Below are 22,589 nucleotides of genomic sequence, written 5' to 3'. Positions count from 1 at the left end.
ATGCAGCCTGCCAGCAGCCGCTCATCCTAAAACTTACCCACTCCATCTGAGTTCTAGCGAGGACTAAGCCAAATATTTTTCAGTTGAGTTTGTGTGACATGTTGAAAATCTGGTTAGATTTGGATGATTTATTGGGAACCATGGATATCTAGTGCATTCAATGATTTTCAAGGGATTTCTATTACATAATTAAGGAGGGGGTATAGTGCATCAAATCCCAGCAGCGCAGCACAGGTGTATGATAAATGAGACTTTGAGAAAGGACAGAAGAGTAAGAAGAAATGACTATGAATGAGACCTGGTAGTTTCACACAGGTATACAGACCTGTTGGAGTTAATACCCAATGCAAGGGAGAAACTTGCTGCCTAACTCAAGAAATGAAAATAAAAAGTAACCTCTGAATACTGAAATTACATGATGTGGTAGCATAAAGTAGTAAATGGTGTGGTAGTGAATAGCAGCTCTGGGGTTTGGCTTGTGTGAGGTACCAACTGCTTGCTGAAATTTGGTGAATCCTGATAATTTGCTTGGTTACTTTGAGGTATGTTCAATCCAATCCAATCCAATCCAAAAATTCTTTATTTCGGCCATTTAGGCCATAAAAGATGCATAAAAACATACAAACATACAATCATTTATAGACATTAAAAATTTGGGACATAAAAGATACATAAAAACATACAAGCATGTAATCATTTGATGACAATGGCTATTTAGGGTAAAACACAGTGTATTGAAAGACAATGACCGCGGATGCTAAAGATTACAATGGCAGCAGGGAGGGTTGGCAATGCAGTCCTATGGTGGTCTTGCTTTGAGCAACTTGGACCTAATGCGCCACATGGCCAAAAGAAATTTTGCGACTGCGAATACAATGTGTGGGGAGGAATCAGTTTTCAGTATTCTGAACGATATAACAAAGTTCCTTATACCCATGTTCCTACACAGGGGCACAAGCCAATGTTTCCTAGGTATCTTGTAGGAAGGGCAGAAAAACAGAACATGGATTTCCTCCTCATCGCAGGAATTACAGCCAGGGCATATTTTGTCCCCCCCCATTGGTCCATTTGCAAGTGAAGGATTTAATAGGTAGGGTGCCAAACCGCCACTGGATAAATAGCTTTCTTGCCAAAGTCGGGAAAATACAGTTATGTTCAATCAGTCATGCAGTACGAATAATGTAACATAAGAGCATCTCTATTATCTACGGCCTCAGATTGTCTGATCTGTGTGACCTGAGAGATACCGCTATTGTCTGAGGACCTGACTTTAGTACTTCTGTGGCATATGGCATAACCAGGGTAGCTCTCCCTTTAAGTCATGCCTTATTCAAGCGACCCATGATGCTCTGGTTCAGGTTAAATATATCTTTAACCTAAAGCATTGATCTGCTCTATAAAGCTAATACCCATAAACTATGTTTAACCCGAGGAATAGCTCTTCTAAATAGCTCCAACAGCTTTAGTTCTGTCTCTTAAGGTATAGCTGTCTGTGGTGCACATTGGTCTGGCAACACAGGGGCTTGGTTTCAACCAATTAGGTGCCTGCTCCCTGCAGGCACTTGGCGTGATTCTTAGCAATTCACATGGCTTATTTCTGTTACGTTTAATCAGTCATCTACAAAGGAGAAGTGTATCTTTAGGGAATAGCTAAATTGTATTCGATCTGTGTGGCCTGAGAGATAGCTTTGATGTGTAATAACCAAATTGCATTTGCATGCATTGTCCTTGATTCCATATTGGGGGGAAAGCAAATGTCATGTGATATTCCCAGTAGAAACCCCGGAAAGTAGAAACTAGTGATCTTACTCGGAAAATTACTTTATTTTGGGTACCACCAACTCCTTGTATGCCAAACAGGAGGACCCACCCGTTAGTTTAGGAAGTGATTTAAATTCAGTGTTAAAACCTTGACAACAGGTTTGAATCCTCTTATAGGTATTTCGTCAACCATATGTTCAAAGAACAGAGCTAATATGAGCATATATTTTACAGGGAGTTATTTTTCCTTTCAAGCAGATTGCATGTCTTATTACATAATAGATCTTTTAGGCGTTTATCTGCAAATTTGCATGCTTTTGCTAGCCTTAGCTTGGCCTCTTGTCAGAGTTGTGGTATATGAGTAGTGGTTTGCAATATTGTACATAAGTATCAGGTATGGCTGAAGCACCCATGAGTACCTTAAAATTGACCATTGTAATTGTATTTTAGTGACTTTTTTATAAGAATGTCTTTCATTTATAAATATACACTCACTTCCACGTAACCAACAGATATGTTTGATGTTGCCCAATCGATGACCACCTACTAGCAAATTCCCAGTGTTCCTAGCTACAAAGCTTTGATAGATTACATTTGATTAAACCTACATAATCAGGCAAAGATTGATAGAGATACTTCCAAGGCCATGCAGTTTCACTGTGTTTACCTAGACCCATATCCTACAGCTGAATACCACACCCACTATAGAAGGGGCATCTGACTGAAGGGAGTTGTCTTTCCTCGCTGTCATTAGCGTCATGGAAACCCAACCGTCACCCTTGGCCTTGCAACATCTCTTACCCAAGTTGTCCAAAACCCATCGCCCTCATGGAATTTCTGCCAGTGGGGAAAAGATGTGGAGTGCAGCACTACAAAGAAAGGTACGTGACTGCCAATCAGTGCGCCGGTGTCTCTGCGTATCAGCGAACATTCTTCTGTTGTAGAGCACTTCCTCTTTTTTACTTAAACTTCAGCTGCTCTCCAGTTCACAAAGATGGCAATTCTTAAATTTGCGAGTTCAACAACGTTGTAACTACATCTGCCCTTAGTACAAGGAGACTAATGCAGCTAGTCATTGTACAGATCATTGTATAGCTATTTACCTATAAATTGTATATTACAAATAACCAAAAAATACAAAAAAATGTGTGTAAGTGCAAAAACAATATAAGGTTAAACTGCACTGGCAGAGAGATATCAGAATGTTTAAGTACTCTACTGTTCTGCCATTCTCGAAAAGCAGAGAGTATTTGGGAAGGGGTTTAAAATGTTTGATGTAGCCAGACAGATTAAGAGAGCTCATAACACTCAAAACGAATCTGGCTCTTTAATCCAGGGATTCTGTGCACCATGCGCTGTTTGAGAGCTCCAGGAAGCGATTTACCAGGGGCAACAGACACTGGATAATTTTAATCAGATTAGGCACCTGTCCCTGTCTCACCTCATTAGGATGAACTGTTATATACCACTGACTGAAATCAGATAATTTCTGGCAGAGTTATCAACACCCCTAAAGAACATACTCAGACCTAAAGCTACTAAGATGAAATGCAAAAAGAAATCACATCCTAAAAAGGAACCATAAATGAACTAGGGAGGGTACAAGTCTACTTTTCGCATACTGAACCCAAAACATGTATCTAGGTCTCTGGAGCTTCATCTTAACTATAATATGGTAGTCCAACTTTGTTACAAGAGATATTTATTTGTGACCACATGAAATAGGTTACTGTTACAGATTGCTTCCTGGTCTGTTTTGGCTCCTGATTGAAGATGTTCACAATATGCATTGCTTATAGAATAGTCCTTCACTAGTCAGAAATCTAACTGGAGCCCTGTTCTATCATTTTCAAAGTCCTTATGATGGAATGATTGGTGCACAACATATACGATAAAATAAATAGATGTGTAAAATAAAATGACTCCAACCATTTTCATCAATATTTAACATAACAGCTTGTAGAGAGCACGCTCACCTCTTGTAAAAAAATGGCTCTTGCGGCTAAAGTAAAATTGTATTTCTACCCAACTCAATGATGCTCATTTAATTGATCTAAAAAGGATGAAAGTCTGAGTTGACCTCCTGAGATTGGAACCTGTGACCATGTGGCCAAATACAAATAGTTCACTGGAGTGATGCAGCAGTCTTCCAAGCACCATACCCAGTACCCAGACACGTCCTACTTAGAGGACATCAGAACATCTGTAGGCGTTAGCTTCCAACTTTAGCTAGCCAAACCACAGTTGGTTGTTAGTCTCCCTAGAAAAAGTTTCCAAATAACTTACTCAGACTTCGGTCTCTAGACATACGCCAAAATGCTGTGCCTCGACTTACTGAAAACATTGCTTGATCTTGGGCTGCCCCATTGCCCACTGCAAATCCTTCTCTGTTTCCCAAACCCTTGTCATCACCCATCTCTTTCTCATTACTCCAACCAGAGGTTGAGCAGGCTTGACCACTTACCATATTATGATCCTATAAACAAGTCTTTAATTGCCTCCAGCAGTTTTTCATTGAAGTGTAGCTCTTTTTTCCTACTTCTGAGAGCAACCACCAAAAAGCTTGCCACATTAAAACACATTTTAGGGGACTGTAGCATTTGAAGGCGAATCAGGGCTGGTTTTACCTGCCAAACCCCATCCTTCTGAGCAACTGTATAATATGACATTGTCCTAGGGTCCAGTAATGATACAAAACAAAAGGGTACTGTATCTTGGACCGAGAAATTATCACATGAGCATGGCCCTTGGTCTTCCACCTAATGCTACCCCTGCAGTTCTGCTAAAAGCCAGTACAAAAGATTCAATCTAAAATGGGTTAAAAGAAAGCGGTGAAGGGGTGGTACAGTCATGATTAAGTAGGGCTCTATAAAATAATCTGTTTTAGGAGTATATTCGCCCTATCTGTGTATTTTAAAACTTCTCTTTCTTCTCTAACCGGTTTAACTCTTGTCATAAATTGCTTTTAATCCATGACCAATCTTTTTTGGTGATCCTCTCTGGTGCCATATATAACTCTAGACACCCTAGGTTTTCCAGACAGACTTTAATAAAGTGCAGCCAAGGGATAGAATGACCCTTTTTCAGGAAAATATAATCTTTTATGATAACCTGGTTCAGCCCAAGCTCGCTACATGACCAAATTGTAAGCTAGGGGTGAAAGAGCCAGTCTGTCCACAATATACACCAATCCCAGTTCTTCATGCGCTTTAAAAGTGACGACTGATTGTGGGATTAACAGTAATCTTCTAATAAATTCATTGTCATCTCTCTGTATCTCACCACAATCCCTCTATCCCCATACATCACTTCCATAACTAGCATTGGCTAAACATTTAGCTTAGTAAACTTTAATCATGGCTTGTATAGGTCTAAGTCCAACCTTTACACAAATTCAAATACTGAATACTGAGGCTGCTGATCTTATCAGCAGGTTTCTCTTAACCTTTTTTGTAGGGAGTCATGCCCCCCTCTCATCAAAAAGGACCCCCAAATAAGGGAACGAAGAAACTCTGGCCACTTCCTGATTGCCTCCCATGATTTTACTCTGGACTTTCTTCTTATGGCCAAAAACCATCATAAGAGATTTATAGTGGTTTATGTCCATGTCAAGGTTAGCTATAAACTCAATGAAGGAATTGAGTAAACACTGAAGGCCTAATGCTGTTCTAGCCAACGAAACAGGCTCATCAGCGTATATAAGTGCTGGAATACAGTGGGACCATACTTGGGGAATAAATATCCTTTGTGCCCATGCATAAAAAAGGCCTAAATTGTTAATATACAGTGTGAATAATAACGTAGCCAAAATACATCCTTGCCTCACCCCATTATACATTTTTATTTGGGCTGTTAAGGACCCATTATGATTATACCAAACTGAAGCTATAAGGTCCTGATGCAAAATCATGTGAAAAGTTTATAAGGTTCTGGTCCAGCAGAAACCGATGAGTAAGGGCCATAGCTTTGTTCTGTTGACCCGGTCGTGGGGCCACACCAGGTCCATAAATGCCAAATGCATCTGCCCTCTTCTAGCCACTGTATATTTATTGATGAAATTAAGGCAACGATCGACAATGCCTTTACCCTGCCTAAACCCGTATTGCAAACAGGAAATCCATTTTTTTTAGCTCCTGCCAGTTTGATAATCTAGACAAGATCACCCTTCCTAGGACCTTAACTGATGAATCCATGAGGGAAATCCGCCTATAGCACCTGGGGCCAGATCTATCCTGCTTTTTAAATACTGGGCTAATGACAGATCCTCTCCAAGAAGAGAGAGGAGCCTTTCTCCATGACACCATAAAGATGTATTAATCTTTTTGCCCAAACCAGTGGGTCATGTTTAAAAATGTCAAGGACCCGACCAGTTATCCTGCAAAGGCTCACTCACTGTATAAAACTATCTCTCCAAATATTTCACTTTGCATTCCAGCTAATCAATCAGTCGTTCCGTGATCCGTCCAGTTACACTGGAACTAAGTCATGCATCCTAGCAACAGCTACTTACTCAACCTAAAACATAGCACCCTATTCTAACATCTAGTCAGTCGCGACACTAGGGGGGTGCGGGATGGGGACTGCACCGGGTTGACACCATCACCTGGGGTGACACTAATCACGCACCAGGTGATTGGTGTCACCTCAGGTGATCGTGAGGTGATCGTGGTCAATGGGGCATCGAGGCTGCGGCTCACTGACGCTGCAAGCCCGGATGAAGCTAAGGGGATGGGTGGGTGGTGCTGCAGCAGCAGTGTAGAGTTGACTGACAGCCTGCAGGCAGGCCCAGGGTAGCACAGCAGCAAATAGTGCGCATGTTCCGTTTTCTGTGCTGAGACTGAGGGTTGCTTCATGCAGCAACCCCCGGTCTCCTATGGGCAGGTAGTAGTATCCCTGCTCTAGCCAATCACAATGCTGTCATTGCAGTGTTGTGATTGGCGCAGAGGAGGGAGGGAGGCTGCTTGATGCCTGCTTCACAAAAACGTGGCAGCCCAGGACCGGTCAAGAGGGTTGAGGCGGCGCGGAGTGGGACCAGGTGGTAATGTAAGTGTTTTTTTAATTATAACAAGTGAGGGGGTGACACCTTTACCCGCACTGGGTGACACCAACCCTAGTGACGCCACTGCTTCTAGTTAAGCCAGAAGTTTTTTAAGTTTGTGGGAACTCTTGAATCTCGGGGTTAGTTTGAAGGGATTCAGTGAATCCTACAAATACCCTTTGTTTTTTTTTGATAGATTCTATGGAGGTTAAAGGCATACTTAGACGGTTTTCTAGTTGCAACCATCCCCTTTCCTGTACACCAAAAGGTTTAGGAAAGCGAGAACATAGGAGAGGGCAAAAGAGTCACCGGAAAAGACAGAGAATGAGACCGTTTCATATCACACTGTTAGTCATCCTTGCTAGAGTAAATCCAATATGCAGCAGACAGCCTTACTGCATAACTTAAACTAATTCAAGCATACAAGTGATCTCTAAATAGCGAAATTACATGATGCAGCATCCATAGGGGCAGGCTGGGAGTGAACAAGCAATGCTGGGTTGGGCCCTAAGTGTGAGGTCTCAGCTCCTTGTAGACAATTGTGGTTCTGATAATCTCATGTGGTGGATTTGTGTTATTTGTAATCAGTCACATAATGGGAGTATGTAGTTAGAGGGTCTGCTCTGCTGTCTAGGGCCACAGATTGTCAGATCTGTGACCACCAAATATTTCTGTTGCCTAAGGAAGTGGCAGACATCTTCTTTAATGAAGAAAAAAAAGTAATGTATTTGATTATGGAATGTAATTAGAGGAACATACCTAAAGTGTGTAATATCACACCATGAAACTATCCAGTACCTGCATATTCCTCACTTCCTTCAGATTTATAAGAGGACCACATGTTTACAACGTTTTAAATTTGATCTTTCTTTACCTTAGCGATTTACCCAAGCAATTACACCAGGGCTCAAATCTATCCCCAAAAATCGCTAATCAAAGTATTCAAGTGCTACTCTACGCTGATGATATCGTGATGCTTGATCTCACTCCCTTTGGTCTACAAAAATCTCTGGACATTCTTCATGATTACTCAAAAACAAATTTCTTAATCCCGAATTTAAAAAAAACAAAAATTATGGTTTTTTCAAGGAAGAAATCCAGTGTCAAATATAGATGGACTCTGGGTGGAGAAAAAATAGAAACTGTAAATGAATATCCATATCTAGGTAGAATACTCTCGAAGAATATTGCAAATGAAAAACATCTAGAAAACTTAATGAGGAAGTCAGAAGTACACACCGAGGCCCTATTAAGGCTATATCGGACAACTGGGAATCGGCACTTTTCCTCTTTAATAAAAATATACAAGGTAAAAATCCCTCCAGTACTGTCATATGCAACAGAATACATTCCGATGAAACAATGGACCTTCATGGACCGCAAAGAGGGGAAAATCTTAAAAAAGATAATGAAAGTTTCTGAATCCACGCCAGTCCAAGCGCTGCGCTTGGAATTTTCAATCACAAGTTCATTCGCCACAGCAGTAGCCAACGTAATAAGATGGACTTACAATTTACTCCATGCAAAGGAGGGCACATTAAGATATTTGTTAAGGCAAGAAATCTTCGAGGGAGAATCTAAAAATCAGACGTTTTTTAAAAATATGACAACAGTTTTACAAATGGCAGAGATTAACCCAGAATTACTAAAAGGGTGGACATCAGCCCAAATGAAACTCTTCCTAAAATGCTTCACCCCGAAGTTAAGCTACGAATTGGACTACCAACATTGTAAAAAACTGTCAACATACAAATCCTATGTAGAATCCTTGGAATATAAGCATAACCAACCATATCTCGGGTTCTCATTGACTCACGGTGCAAGGAGGACAATCACCTTGTTAAGAATGGGCACATTACCCACACAAACTTACACAGTACGATGGCTACCAGGAGGAACATTGTTATGCCCCCTGTGTGAAGGGGGAGACCAAAACTTGGAACATTTGCTGTTCGTATGTCCAAACGTAATAGTATCTACTGCACGGACAAGATTCCTTGCCCCTATTTACCGATCTTGTAGAATCTCTCGAGTAAGCGAATTAATAGAACTATGCAAACAGCCACCAAATGAATTCGTCTGTTACAACTTTTATAAATTTCTTAAATCTTTTTTAACATTGTATTGATTGAAACGTGTAACTATTTCTTAATATTTCGTAAATGTAAATTTGTGGTCCTCTGATGAGTACCGATACAAATAAAACTTTTTGACTTTGACTTTTGATCTTTCTTGTCTTCTACATTTCACTTACTTTTGCCAACCTGCCCCTTCCGGGGAGATTCTCAGCCATATGCTATGAAAGAGAATCTCTTTGAGCGGGGCAGTGTTGAAAAAATACGCTTTCTTCCTATGTCAGGTCTTAGAAAGGAGCATTATAAAGATTCTGGCTAATGAGGCTGGCATTTGGGGCGGGGTTGGCTCTAGTTACATTGAGACCCTTGGGTGGATGGGTGCACAACAGCAGTCTCAGGACAGGCCCTGCTATGGAATGAAAGAAGTCCCTGGCAGCAGTATGGAGTCAATGGTGAAATGAAGCAGGAAAAAAACAAGAGACGCTGATGTAGAATGAAAGGGGGATGTTGGAGCTATGGGTGAGCTGACCGGTGACCAGAGGAAAATCATGGGAGCTCTGCACTCAAGTCTCCAAAACATTTCAAACGTGGAAAAATCCACTGCTTCCCTGGTGGCAAGATTACATAAGGTGGAGACTGGAGCTGCAAAAATGGAGTAAGCAACAAACTCACTCTGTGTTGCGATGCACGGTCTAAGGGATGAAATCGGGGCGGGTGGGTGGAGGAACAGATGAAGGCACTGAAAGATTTTGAGGTCACAGTGGTGGTTCCTCTTATTTTTTTGTCAACTAGATCAATGCTCTGGAGAATGGACAGAGGGTAGCCAAGATAGGCAGCAGTAGGAGAGCACTTGTCTTCCCTGATTATAGTGAATACACATGGAGGACAGGGCAAGATGTCCAGGTGTTAGAAATGGGATCTCTGGTTGGCTAAGGCTTGTGCCAAAGCCAGGCAGAGACCCCCACTGTAGTCAGGGCAAGGGAGTTACACGCCAAAGATAACCCCTGCTCACCCCCTTGGTAGCTTGGCACAAGCAGTCAGGCTTATCCCGGTGGCCATGTGTAAAGCATGTGTGCACGCACACAGTAACAACATCCCAGGAACACTACAAAAGGAACTCAACACAAGGTTATATCAAAAATAGCCTTTGTATTCTCATAACACATTAGAATAGTAAACACGTAATATACATGGTGCCACCTTGCACTAGGTCATATGTACAAGGGATTACACCTGACAGGGCCCACTGGACCACTGTCAGAACCATCACAAAGTGAACTTAGTAAAAGTAAAACATATCATAAAAGTAGAACCAGTAATCACTGGTAACTGCTGCACTCAGCATCAGCCTGTAACATAAACTACATTATGCACAGTATCACATTAGGCTCGAATTACATTCTGCGCCAACCTCACCAGCATAAACACATTTTGCAATCATCTCACAAGTCTAAACGCATTAGACCCTAACCTCCTGAGTATAACTCCCTTGCCCTGACTAGAGTGGTGGTCTCTGCCGGGCTTTTGCGCAAGCCTTAGTCAACCAGAGATCCCATTTCTATGACATTGGTTCTCAGCGGTGAGGATAGGACTTGCGTTTACGCAGTTTCACAGCGACAACTGGCTGCATTACAAAACTTTGCATTTAGATAGTCACATGGTAAAGGGATTATTGTGTCTAAGTTTGTTTTAAGTGTCCTTTCCTTGGAAATGTGTTTCTTGTGCACTATGAGTTGGGTGTCCTGCCAAGGACAGAAACCAGAGAATCTGGAGGAGCGACTGCCCTTGAGCCATTGCGCTGGTTCTTGGGTTGGCCTACAGTGGGGACTTAATTGGTATGGAGTAACTAGCTCGGGAGGGTAGATTATCCCCTAAGTGCAGTGTGAGTTGTCTGGATTCACCTGATGATGGCTGATGATGGCTGATAGCCAGACATTGGTCCTAGGATGCTTGATTCCGGGCCAGGGAAGACATTGCTTGGCAGTTCGGGCCGGACTGTTTCCATGAGGAACAGGGTCAAGACTGATTTTCGTATATGGCCATGTCTGAACTGGGGTGGCATGGTGAGCACCCCAGAGTAAAATAACGATGGAATAAACCCAGATCTGTGACTGGGGGTGAATGTTCAGCCAATGTGAAACATTCCGTCCATCATCTTGTGTGTTTTGCTGTTCGCCCTATGTGGAAAGGGTATGCCCAGACGTGGGTCCCGTGCTCACTACGCCACTGGAGTCAAGCTATCCTGGCTGATGACGGCTGAAAGCCAAGAACCGGTCCTAGGATGCTCGATTCCAGTCCAGGGAAAATATGGCCTGGCAGTTCGGGCTGGACTGTTCCCATGAGGCACAGGGTCAAGATATTTGCATATGGTCATGTCTGAACTGGGGTGGCGTGGTGAGCAAAAGAATGATGGATTAAACCCAGATCTGTGACTGGGGGTGAATGTTTAGCCAATATGCAACATTCCGTCCATCATCTTGTGTGTTTTTCTGCTTTCCACTGCAGCGCTGAGCTGCAGCTTTTTGGGAGGGAATCCCAACGTGGGGGTCCCCCTCCCTATCGATGCCGAGCTTTACGGGTGCCCACTCCGCTTATTTCTGTATTTAAAGGGCGGGTGCCCACCCTGCAGTCTTGTGGAGTTTTTGCGGGAGCCCACCCCGCTTATATCATTATTTTACAAAGCGGGAACCCACCCCGCGTTTCACCGCCACGGCCCGAGGGAGTAGTGGCCGCCGACCCAGAAGCCAGGCAAAGTTCGCCTGCCTCTGGTTGGGGCAGGCAGCAGGACAGGAAGTTGTGCCCGTGTTTTGTGCAGGGCTACCGTGAGCCCATGGGAGCCCCGGTGTGCAAAGGGGAAGAACGGGAGCCTACCCCACCTCCCGGAGCAGAAGAGAGAAGTCCCGGGTCCCAGGAGGGGGCCCGGGTGAAGAGTGAAGGCAGCCGAGGCCGCCAACGGCAGCTCGGGGCTCCCAGGAGTGAAGGGAAGCCCCGCGTCGTGAGAAAAGTGCTGCCAGTCCCAGTTAAGCTAAGGGGAGACCGGAGCAGCACGGCAGAAGGAGTCCGAAGTCCTGGGTCTCAGGAGGGGGCCCAGGCGAAGTCCAAAGAGACCCGGAGCAGTGCCAGTGAGTCGGTGAGTGGGGCTCGAGGAATGTAGTGTCTGGGAGAGGCACTCAGTCAGAGCGGCCCCGTCTGGCAGCGGGCCACTCCAACGCTTGGGGGCCACTTCTTTTTGGGGCATATTTGTTCAGGAGAGCCTGTGTGCTCCAACGTGGGGGCCAATTTTCTTTAAGAGCCCCAGGAAGGCCCTGAAGGCCCAGATGTGCCAGGGCCCCTTGCTCCTTTACCAGATGCCCTGCGAGTGTGCAGGCAGGTGCAACTTTTTGCGAAAGTAGTCTATAGTCCCTGAGAGGGACAGAAGAGGCAATGTGGTGCCCGGCCTCGTCTGCTTCCCAGCTGGCCAGCAAGTAGTGGGCAGCTGCATCGTTTAGGCCATTTTCTCTTTGGGGGACATGTCTGAGTTAGGAGTGAGACGCACTCCCTTGCCCCCTTACATTCACAGCTGTGCAGCACTTAGTGCCAGCTGCACCGTTTAGGTTTGCGCAGTGGCGCAATTGGATTCAGCTGCTAGGCAGCAGCCATGACATTCTGGAGCAGGGCGTTTGAGCCCCTTTGGAGATGGCTAGCTGGCCGGGGGGACTGAGAGGTTTGTAGGGCACCATGCCCTAATGTGATTTATGTCTACTATGGTCTTTATTAGGAGACAATGTGCTAAATGTGATTTATGTGGTGCTAGGAAATGTGATTCATGTAGTATGATTTACGCACCAATGTTTTGATTCCCCTAAATATGGAATTTATGATTGTGAGGTTGTTTTGCATATTATGGTTTATGCTAGTGAGATTATGTTCCACTGTGAGATTTATGCCCCTAATGGGAGTTATACTTAGGAGGTTAGGGTCTAATGCGTTTAGACTTGTGAGATGATTGCATAATGTGTTTATGCTGGTGAGGTTGGCGCAGAATTTAATTTGCGACTAATGTGATACTGTGCATAATGTAGTTTATGTTACAGGCTGATGCTGAGTGCAGTAGTTACCAATGATTACTGGTTGTACGTTTATGATATTTTTTACTTTTACTAAGTTTGCTTTGTGATGGTTCTGACAGTGGTCCAGTGAGCCCTGTCAGGTGTATATAATCCCTTGTAGATATTACCTAGTGCCAGGTGACAGCATGTATATTATGTGTTTACTTTTGTAATGTGTTATGAGAATACAAAGGCTGTTTTTGATATAACCTTGTGTGGAGTTCCTGTTGTAGTGTGCCTGTGATGTTGTTGCTATGTGCGTGCGCAAATGCTTTACATGTGGCCACCAGGATAAGCCTGACTGCTTGTGCCAAGCTGCCAAGGGGGTAGCAGGGGTTATCTTTGGCGTGTAACTCCCTTGCCCTGACTAGAGTGGTGGTCTCTGCCTGGCTTTGGCACAAGCCTAAGCCAACCAGAGATCCCATTTCTAACACCAGGTGATATAACTGGAGCTCTTGGACTCTGGGATCAGTTCAGCAGTGTTGACCCAGCCAAGCTCATGGTATGGTATACAAACAAGACTCAGGGCCTTGTTTAGAGTATGGCTGATGGGCTACTCCCTCACAGACATCAAGGATCTCTCGCCCGTCTTATGAAAAATGCCATAGGATGGAATGCGCTTGTGATAAGGCAGATGGATTAGCAGCAGGGCTTTAAGTGGGCCGGGTCTCACCAGGTTTGAGCACCAACAGTTTTTAAAGGAGGCCTCGCAACGGGTCTCAATCGGGCTCTGTTTTGTGCCCTGGAACAGGCGGCCCTTTTTTTCTGGACTGCAGTAACAGCAGGCACACCAATGTGTGCTGCTCACACTCTTCACTTTTCACTAGGGGAGAAGTTACGGCATGACGTCATGCCAGGTAAGCGTTGTTGGGGAAGGGAAATCCTTTAAAGAGAGTCATTTTCTCTCTGGATGTCCCTTCTCTTTTTGAAACTCAGGAGCAGCAACTTTGTCGTTGTGTCACCAGGGCTTTAAGTAGAAGCTTTTTCAATATTATATACAAGCCATAGTTGCTGCCTATTTATCCTATGCAACTAACAACCATTGACAAAGTCAATAGTCCTGACTTGTTTTAGGTATGATGCTTCTATCATATATCTGGATGCAACGACGGAAACAGCAAAATACAAGTTGGGTGGCACACTATGCTAAGCACAGATTTTTACCTTATGTGTTTTTAAGCCACGCCCTTAATTACACTAGCCAGACTCTAAATCAGGCCCTACGTCCTTTTCTTGAGTAGAGTCAGACTTCTCCCTTTGGCAGTAGATCCTAGAGAGATGGATATGACCTTTAGGCTGGGTTGGAAGTGAAGGTCCTAAGCGCTAAGCTTTTTAATAATAATCTGTGAGTATTTATCTGGGCTTCTCTTGCCCTCTCTCCATGGTAACACCCTCTAGCTCTTTACTTATGGCCCTGACCCCTTCCTTTCTTAGTCCTTCCTCCTTCCTTCACTGAGGTTTAGCTGCTGACAGGTCAGACGTATGAGCTGTTTAATAATCTAAATGCTGTCGGCGTGATCCCGAAGCAGAAACGCCCACAGCTGGGAGGAGGACTTCTATGTTGTGTATTAACTGGTCTGGTTTTGTTCATGCAGTGCTATCAATAAAGAAGATTTATACCTGGAAAGGGTAGATAAATAGATTTTACAGCTGTAAACAACATTGCTGTCACTCAAATTAAAAAGAGCGTACTCGTATTGATAACAGACAAGCCAGAATGATTTGCAAAGAAAAGGCTCATACAAGAGCAGAAATAATGATGCACCTGCCGAATATCAGGACAAAATGAAATCTACAAAAATAAATTCACTGGAATATCGAGTCCCAAAATATCATTAGGTAAGGATGTATATGAAGGTAAATTTGCTTTGTTCTGTGCTTAACTCCGAGTAAATGTTCATTGATGATATATAATATATATATATATATATATATATATATATATATATATATATATATATATATATATATATATATATATATATATATTACCTACTGGCGGTTGCCAGTAGGTAGTTATAGTTATGATTTTTTTCAATGTTAAATCTCAAAATTCTTTTTGGAATAACTTTGGCGCCGGTTGACGAATCTGCCTGAAAATTTCCTCAAAATGGCCTCTTTGAGCTCCGGTCCTTCTCTGAAAGTTTGAGGGGGGATTCGTCAAGCGGGGGCTGAGGTAAAAGGGGGGTCCCAAAACGTGTTTTCCCCATGTTAATTTCCATAGGGCGGTCGACCTCACTTTTAGCCCGAACGGCTGAATGGATTTCCACCAAACTTGGCAAAATTGTAGGGACTGGTAGCCCGATGTGCCTTTGCTATGTCTCAAGATATGTGCTCCAGTGGATTTTGAGTAATTTAGGTTCCAAAAAATATATACATCTATAGGCGCGCCCCGGTACGCGCAGCGGGGAGTGCACCGGGCGCGCCACGCGACTTGCGCACGGAAAGCTGATTGGCTCACGGGTGTCTGTAAACATTCGAAACAGTCCGGAGCGGCCGCCATCTTGTGTCTCGGTAGGATCGAGACACAAGAGGTGACATAACAAAAAGGGAGAAATGACTATAAGGGGGCAGGGTAGACCACCTCCTGACCCCCTAGGTTTGATGTGGGGGCTAAAATAGGGTCCCGCGGGGCATTTAAAAAAAAAAAGAAAAATTCGATTTGTGCGGGGGGAGCACCCGGTACGCGCGCCGGGAAGCGCACCGCGGAGCGAAGCATGGGGAAAATCCAGGGCCCTATTTATGAAGGCCTTACGACAGTTTTGCGCCGCCTGTGCATCACTTTTTATGACGCACCAGCGGTGTAAAAAATGCGCCTCGTTGCGCTATATTTAAAAAGTGACGCATCTAGGTAGATGGGTCACTTTTTGAAACTCTGCGCCACATTATACCTGCGTCAGGTATAATATATGCAGAGGGGGCGTTCCCCCGCAAAAAGCCTCGTAATAGTGACGCAGTGAAATCTCAGAGATTTCACTGCGTCACTTTTAGGATGCTGTTGCGTCAAAATCTTGCGCCTGCCTCACAGCAGGCGTAAGACTGACGCAAGACCTTTCACATGGGGCTTTCCCCATGTGAAAGGACGCATTACTGGAGTTGCGTCACTTTTGTGACACACTCCAGCAATGCGTCACTTTTGTGCTTACAGATACGTCAGAAATACTGACGTATCTGTAACTCCTTGCGACATGATTCGTCATACATTAAATATGACACATCTGGAATGTCGTAAGGAGTGCACACAGAAAAGTGACGCATCGCTGTTTTCATGCAGCGATTTGTCACTTTTCAGAAATGAGGCCCCCAGTTTATTCACTGTATCACCTCTACGACCCTTTCTTGCGTCAATACGTCCCTTTTGCATACATTACACCTGAGGTAGGAATAATGTGGCGCAGGGGCTTACCAAGTGATGTAACTACCTAGATGCGTCACTTTGTAAATATGACTGAATAAGGAGCATTTTTTACAGCACTGGTGCGTCACAAAAAGTGACGCATCGGTGGCGTTAAAGTGACGCATGGCCTCATAAATGAGTCCTTCAGTCTTCTACTCATGCGTCATATTAAATTTATGACGTATTATGTTGGAAGTTCTTTTAGATACGTTAGTATTTCAGACGTATCTGTAAGCGCAAAAGTGAAGCATTGCTGGAGTGTGTCACAAAAATAAAGCTACTCCAGCAATGCATCCTTTTACATGGGGCCAAGCCCCATGTGAAAGGGCCTGCATGCCTGCTGAGAAACAGGTGTAAGATTTGGACGCAACAGCGTCATAAAAGTGACGCAGTGATATCTCATAGATTTCACTGCGTCACCTCTACGACCCTTTCTTGCATCAATACGTCCCTTTTGCATACATTACACCCGATGTAGGAATAATGTGGCGCAGGGGCTTACAAAGTGAAGCATCTACCTAGATGCGCCACTTTGTAAATATGAATAAATAAGGTGCATTTTTTACTGGACTGATGCGTCACAAAAAGTAACGCTCTGGTGGTGTTAAGGTGACGCATGGCTTCATAAATGAGGCCTTCAGCCTTCAACTCCAGCAATGCATCTTTTCTTACCCTTCCAAACTCCCGTTCCTTTTCAACATTTTCTTTGAATATCAACATTCCCCATATTCACTCTTCTTCTCCTTACTTTCCTTCCCAACACTCCTCTCATACCTTTCTGTTCTTTCTTACTCATTTTCCTTTCCATTATCAATGCACTCCATTTCACTTACTCTTTTTCATTTTTTAAAGAATATGGCTCTTTGATGAGAATTGGAGGTAGTTCTGAAAAGAACTTTTTGTTTTCTTCTTTTTCAAAACAGGAACAAAAACAGGGAATGGAAACTGCTCAACAGAAGCAAAAAAACCAAAAAAAATTAGGGGTGGAAAGGGCAGTGATGGTTTTCCAATGCTCGAACCATGAGCTGGACACTTTGCTCCCCAAAGGTAAGGAGTTGATTGCAGTATCTGCATCTCAGGACACCATGGTTAAAAGCAGGTTGAATATTTGGCACAAGCTCCTGCGATTGCCCCCTCCCAGAAGTAGTTGCTCCTCCGGTGGATGTAGAGGCCCCATCACTGGGAACCTCTTGTGCCAGAGCCCTGACACTTTCCCGGACAAAATTCTGGGGGTGCCTCCTCTCCACATGCCGGATCATCGTAAAGTTCCCAAATTAGTATTTTTTGGGGGGTCACCCCGTGACAGGACTTGTTTGCAGATCCTGCACTCCACTTTTGGAGCATTCACCTTTTTTTGATTAGGTGGTATTTTAAAAAATTTCCAAATAAAATGTTCCTTCACCTTTGGTTGAGGAGGCTCTTCATTGATGAATTCAGGTTCTTCATCACTGCTGGATTCTCTGGCAGCCATGGTAAACCAAGAAAGATCCAGGAGCAAAAAAGAGGTCTTTCAGTCACAAAAGTGAAAGAAGTGAAGGAAATGGGTGGGGATTTCATTCTTTGTAAAAAAAAATGTAAGCAACCAATGAAAAGTGTTATTTTAAGGTCACATCCTTGACTTATCGGCAGCATTCGACACGGTGTCCCATACCATATTATTACATCGCCTAGCAGAGGCAGGTATAGGGGGCACCGTGTTGAACTGGTTTACAAACTTTTTGTTAAACAGAAAACAAATCGTCAGGTTAGGACAATTCTATTCAAAGTCAAGTCAAGTCAAGTCAAAGAATTTATATAGCGCACTACATACCCAGAGGGTCTCAAGGCGCTTAGGGAGGGGAGGAGGATTACTTGTCAAATATCCACGTTTTAAGTTGCTTTCTGAATGCTAGGTGGTTCTGGGTAAGGCGAAGGTAAGTGGGGAGTGAGTTCCATGTTTTAGCAGCCAGGTATGAGAAGGATCTGCCTCCCATGGTGGTCTTGTTGATGCGAGGTACAGTGGCGAGGGCTTGGCTGGAAGAACGTAGTTGGCGGGAGGGGGTGTAGAAGGACAGTCGTGAGTTGAGGCATTCTGGTCCGATGTTGTAGAGTGATTTGTGTGCGTGCGTTAGCAGTCGGAAAGTGATCCTCTTATTGACGGGTAGCCAGTGGAGGTCTTTCAGGTGACCAGAGATGTGTTCGTTGCGCGGGATGTCTAATATGATCCTGGCTGAGGCGTTTTGGATTCGTTGGAGTTTCTTCTGGAGTTTAGCGGTAGTGCCTGCGTAGAGGGTGTTTCCGTAGTCCAGTCGGCTCGTGACCAGAGCATGGGTGACTGTTTTTCTGGTTTCGGTGGGGATCCAGCGAAATGTTTTTTTGAGCATGCGAAGAATGTTGAAGCAGGATGAGGATACGGTGCTGACTTGTCTGTTCATTGAGAGTGAAGAATCCAGGATAACGCCTAGGTTCCGTGCGTGGTCTGTCTTGATGGGTGCTTTTCCAAGGGCTTCCGGCCACCAAGAGTCGTCCCATGCAGAGGGGGATGTACCTAAGATGAGGACTTCTGTTTTATCTGAGTTCAGTTTCAGACGGCTGTGTTTCATCCATTCGGCAACTTCTTTCATTCCTTCGTGTAGGTTAGTTTTGGCGGTGCTGGGGTCATTGGTGAGAGAAAGGATCAGCTGAGTGTCATCCGCGTAAGAGACGATGTTGAGGTTGTGTTGGCGGGCGATGGTCGCGAGGGGGCTCATGTATACGTTGAAGAGGGTGGGACTGAGTGAGGATCCTTGTGGTACGCCACAGATGACTTCAGTGGCCTCGGACTTGAATGGTGGAAGGCGGACTCTCTGGGTTCTTCCGGTGAGGAACGAGGTGATCCATTCAAGTGCTTTTCCTTGTATTCCGATGTTTCTGAGGCGTTGTAAAAGGGTGCTGTGGCAGACTGTGTCGAAGGCTGCAGAGAGGTCGAGGAGGATGAGGGCGACTGTGTCTCCATTGTCCAGTAGAGTTCGAATGTCGTCTGTTGCTGCGATGAGGGCGGTCTCAGTGCTGTGTTTTGCTCGGAAGCCAGATTGTGAGGAGTCGAGGGATTTGTTGGCTTCGAGGAAAGCGGCGAGCTGGATGTTGACAGCTTTCTCGATTACTTTGGCCGGGAATGGAAGGAGCGAAATGGGGCGGTAATTTTTGAGTTCGGTGGGGTCCGCTGTGGGTTTTTTCAGAAGGGCGGTGAGTTCAGCGTGTTTCCAGCTTTCCGGGAAGGTGGCGGAGTTGAATGAGCAGTTGATGACGTCTCGGAGGTGCGGTGCTATGACGGAGTCTGCTTTGTTGAAGATGTGGTGAGGACATGGGTCTGTGGGGGATCCTGAGTGGATGGAGTTCATCAGGCGGATGGTGTCTTCAGTGGAGATTGGGTTCCAGTCGTTAAGGGTGTTCAAGGGGGGAGAATGTTCAGCATATGGTTGTGTGGGTTGGTCTCCGGGTTGGTTGTCGAAGCTGTTGTGGATGTCTGCAATTTTTTTGTGGAAGAATGAGGCTAGGGAGTCGCAGAGGGCTTGAGAGGGGGTGATGTCGTTGGAGTTGGCCGAGGGATTGGTAAATTCCTTGACGATGTTGAAAAGTTCCTTACTGTTGTGTGCGTTGTTGTCAAGTCGATCCTTGAATGCTGTTTTCTTGGCCTTTCGGATTAGTTGGTGGTGTGTGCGGGTGGCGTTTTTGAAGGCGTCCTTGGTGCTAGTGGTTGGGTCTTTTTTCCAGGCCTTTTCAAGGGAGCGGCAGAGTTTCTTGGACTTCTTAAGATCATCGTTGAACCATGAGGCCTTCTTGCTGCCAGGTTTGCTTTGGCGTTTTTTCAGTGGTGCTAAGGTGTCGGCGGTGTTGGATAACCATAGGGTGAAGTTGGCGGCGGCTTGGTTTGGGTTAGAAGAGTGGGCTGGGGTGTTTAGAAGGAGCGATGAGGAGATCTGGTCGATGGTGATTTTGTTCCAGTTTCTTTGCAGAGTTGGTTGGAGGTGGTTGGTGGGTTTTGGCTTGTTGTAGGTGAAGTGAACGCAGCTGTGGTCAGTCCAGAGGAGATCTGTAGTGTGGCTGAAGGAGACATGATTGCTAGAGGTGAAGACGGGGTCGAGTGTGTGACCTGCAATGTGGGTGGGGGAAGTGGCCAGTTGTTTAAGTCCGAGGTTGGCGAGGTTGTCCAAGAGGGTGGTGGTGTTGCGGTCGTTGATCTTTTCAAGGTGAAAGTTGAGGTCTCCCAGAAGGATGTAGTCTTTGGAGGGGAGCGCGTGTGGAGTGATGAAGTCCGTGATGTCTTCACTGAATTTTGCGCGGGGTCCTGGTGGTCTGTAGAGGAGGGTGCCTCTGAGTGTGGTCTTGGGGTCGATGTGGATCTGGAAGTGAAGGTGTTCGGAGTTGGCGAGGTTGGCGTCAGAGCTGGTAGAGATGCGGATTGATTTTTTATGGACGATAGCGATTCCTCCTCCTGTGTGGCCGGTACGGTCCTTGCGTGTGATCTTATAATCTTCAGGGATGGCAATGGTGATGTCTGGGGCGGAGGAAGCGTTCATCCATGTTTCTGTTAGGAAGGCGACGTCTGGAGAGATGGTGTCTAGTAGATTCCATAGGTCAATGGCGTGCCTGTGGACCGATCGGGTGTTGAGAAGGATGCATTGTAGGTGATTGGGGTCGGGAATCTGTGGTGTGGTCGTAGCGGAGATGTTGTCGGTGCCGATGAATTTGCAGGAGTAGCAAGAGAAAGGTCCATGGGTGCGTCCAGGAGCGGCTTGGACGCAGTTGGGGGCGCGACCGGGGTTAAGGGCTAGGAGGGTGGCGGCATCGTAGGTAATGCGGGAGGGCTGGGCAGCGCGAGGGGCAGGGGGTCTGGCGCTGGGTGCGGTACAGGCGCGGACGGGCGTAGACGGGCTTACCTTTGGCGCACCTTCGGCGCGACTGGGGCGCGAACGCTGCGCGTTAAAACATCTGTCATATATGGATAATGGAGGGGGCGGAGCGTGGGAGGGGCTGCCGGGAGGCGGGAGCGGGGAGGAGACAGGGGCCGCAGGTAAACAGAACAACAAAATGGCGTTATGGTCGCGTGAACGAAGCAGAGGCACAGCCGGAGGCAGAGCAAAGGTACAGTGACACACAACAAACAATAATCAGCCTGTAAATAAATCACCGCTATGCAGGGCCAATGAGCAGCAATAAGTGCAATGCGAACGATACCACGCGCTTGGTAGTGGTCGAAGCGCTCTGTGATGCAGCCGGTGTCCGGGTGGCCAGGAGTTCAATCAGGGCAGGCGGTGTGGTCAGCAAGCGTCGCTAAGGCAGGCAGTGGGTCAGGGGAGCAACCGCTGTGGAACAAGTCCAGACGGTCACGGTGGGACGGAGGACGGGGTTAGATAGTTATACCAGTGTGTGGGAGGGGCTGCCGGGAGGCGGGAGCGGGGAGGAGACAGGGGCCGCAGGTAAACAGAACAACAAAATGGCGTTATGGTCGCGTGAACGAAGCAGGGGCACAGCCGGAGGGAGAGCAAAGGTACAGTGACACACAACAAACAATAATCAGCCTGTAAATAAATCACCGCTATGCAGGGCCAATGAGCAGCAATAAGTGCAATGCGAACGATACCACGCGCTTGGTAGTGGTCGAAGCGCTCTGTGATGCAGCCGGTGTCCGGGTGGCCAGGAGTTCAATCAGGGCAGGCGGTGTGGTCAGCAAGCGTCGCTAAGGCAGGCAGTGGGTCAGGGGAGCAACCGCTGTGGAACAAGTCCAGACGGAAGGAGATTGGCTCAGGGGTACCTCAGGGCTCCAGTCTGAGCCCTACCTTATTTAATTTGTACATGGCTCCCCTGATCAGTCTTATTGCGTCCTTCAATGTGAATACGGTCGCATACGCCGACGACACCCAACTGGTCCTGATTCTGGACAAAGATATAGCCAAAGCAGAACAAGACCTAAAAGAGTGTCTGACGGCAACCTTTAAGTGGATGCACGAAAACCATCTAAAATGCAACTCTGCAAAGACAGAGATCATACCATTTGGGAAAAATAACTTATTTTCCCCACTCACCTGTTGGCCACCTGATGCGGAAGCCCCTCCAGACACCATCAATGCCACTCGAAATCTGGGCATAACATTTGATAACTTGCTTTCTTTTAAGCCACAATCCAAAGAAATAGCAGCTGCCTGCTTTAACATCATGAAAGGGCTACGCAAATATTTTGATTATCTACCATTGCCCGCCCGCCGAACAGT

Source organism: Lissotriton vulgaris, chromosome 7 (assembly GCF_964263255.1).
Source record: "Lissotriton vulgaris chromosome 7, aLisVul1.2, whole genome shotgun sequence".
NCBI classification, from domain to species: domain Eukaryota; kingdom Metazoa; phylum Chordata; class Amphibia; order Caudata; family Salamandridae; genus Lissotriton; species Lissotriton vulgaris.
This window is presented reverse-complemented; position numbering follows the sequence as displayed.